This window comes from Oncorhynchus keta, chromosome 12 (assembly GCF_023373465.1).
Source record: "Oncorhynchus keta strain PuntledgeMale-10-30-2019 chromosome 12, Oket_V2, whole genome shotgun sequence".
Lineage (NCBI taxonomy): Eukaryota > Metazoa > Chordata > Actinopteri > Salmoniformes > Salmonidae > Oncorhynchus > Oncorhynchus keta.
Genome location: NC_068432.1, coordinates 56,421,275 through 56,423,549, shown reverse-complemented (window position 1 = coordinate 56,423,549; position 2,275 = coordinate 56,421,275).

Below are 2,275 nucleotides of genomic sequence, written 5' to 3'. Positions count from 1 at the left end.
AGGCAGAGCAGAGAGGCAGAGAGAGAGAGGCAGAGAGAGAGAGAGAGAGAGAGAGAGAGAGAGAGAGAGAGAGAGAGAGAGAGAGAGAGAGAGAGGCAGAGAGAGAGAGAGCCAGGGAGAGAGAGGCAGGAGAGAGAGAGAGAGGCAGAGAGAGAGAGAGAGAGAGAGAGAGAGAGAGAGAGAGTCTGGATTATGTTGTGTATTAGAAGTATCATTTCACGGTGCTCAGGCGATTTAAACACATCCACTTCCCTCCCCAACTATAATGGCACGAATAATAAAGGGCCAGCGTAATCATTCCGTTTGGCTTTGATGGAAGTTGTTATGGCCCTGCGGGACGACATCTGGGTTTTTATCTGCTTACAGTGTGATTGAAAAAGGGAAGCATTAGAGACAGGTAAAATTAGGCGATTTGGAGCATTGGTTGGAGGCGGGAGCCATGAGCCTGACACCAAAAAGCCCCCAACATGTAATACTTTAATTAGAACTAAACTATTACCATGGCATTTCTTGGACCTGGGCCTCCCCTTGCAATGAGAGCTAATCAGAAAGAGTTTTAATGAGAATGTGTAGTGTAGTCGTGGTGCCAGCGCGGTCCAAGGGCTTAGGGCCTATTACTAAATATTAATGATTCGCCAGTAAAAATCATTTAAAAGCTTGTCCCAGGAGGCAGGGGAGCTAGCTAGGTTGACACACTGTTTCTCCTTCCTCCTGCACCTTCTTAGACCACATGGCTTTGAATCATTGGCCTCTCTAACCGTGCATTAACAGTTGACCTTGATAGTAGAATGCACCATAGTTTCGCTGTTCTTGGAAAACTGTAACACGCATCCATTATCTTATTGCCATGACCTTCAGTGGAGCATTTTGAGGATGCTGCACAGTCAAGCCCTCATGCTTACTAAAGTATGTTTAAAAATAGTGTTCAGTTTCATCCTGGAGAGTACCATCAGGGTTGACAACAAGATATGATCTGTCAAAATGCCTTTGGTATTCCAGCGCCTCATCTGGTAGTGAATGGGCTGTCGTATTGCCCTGTCTGTTCTGCTCTGTAGGCAGCAGCCAGCTGTGACTTCCATCCCACTCTATGCTAACTGAGGGGTGGCTGGAATAGCTGGGTTGCAGGCCAGTTGAAAGGTGGCTGCTGACCAGGGTCGATATTTATAAAGCGTCTAAGACTAACAAAAGAGTGCTGATCTAGGATCAGGTCCCCGGTGTCAGTATAATCTTATTCATGATAATTTAACCCTCCTGTTGTGTTCCGGTCGAATTGGACCGATTTACAAGTTTCCTCTCTGAAAAATGTAGTTAATTGAATCTGATTGTCAATAGGTTCCATGACTTTGTCCACACAGGGCATCTGAACACACAAAACACATGTGGATGATTTTCATAACATTTTGGGTGTTTTATTTAACTTTTGTACAGCTGTGTTCCTGGTCAAAAATGACGGTCATTAGAAATGAATGGGTGAGACTACAATTAGTGTATAAAATTGAGTTCAAGCACATGCCCATTCATCAGATGGACACACTTGCTCTCCCAGACCCTCCCATGCATGTGTGTTTGAGCACACACACACACACACACACACTAGAATATTTCCCCTACGGGAACCACACCTGTTGACATTCTCACAAATAATCGCAACATTGTTTCAATAATATATAGAACTTTTCTCACAACTCTGGTACAGTATATAAAGCTTTTTTGAGGCCTTGCTCACAATTCATTCTGTGGCAGCACAACGACCAAATGATATACTGTTTGTGAGGCTCTTGATAATATCTTTGATCGTGGCACATGTGAGGAGGAGAGAGGCCAGGAAACTGACAGTGAAGATGCATTAGAGGAGGAAGTGTCAGAAGTTGAAGACAACACAGAATATGATCCAGACCAAGAGACAACCGATGTGGAACAATCCAGTGATGAGGAAGAGGACCCTACTGAGGTTGTTGTTACATTCCAGTCAGAGAATGGGGATTTGTCCTGGTCTTCATTCCCAACTGAGAGGAGAGGTCGGCTGTCGGCTGAAAATGTTATCAGGATGACCCCAGGGCCAACGAGATACGCCATATCCCGGGATGATGACATAAAATCCTGGCACTATTTAAAAATGTTTTCAAAACAAATGTCCTTGTTAAACTTTGATACAAAGCAGTCTGTGATAAATAGCACAATATGTTTCATCTGAGTATTTGTTATAGTCAAAATAATCCATACATTATGCTTTTTTTTCACTCAAAAACGAGTTGTATGAGCTCAGGTCAATGAG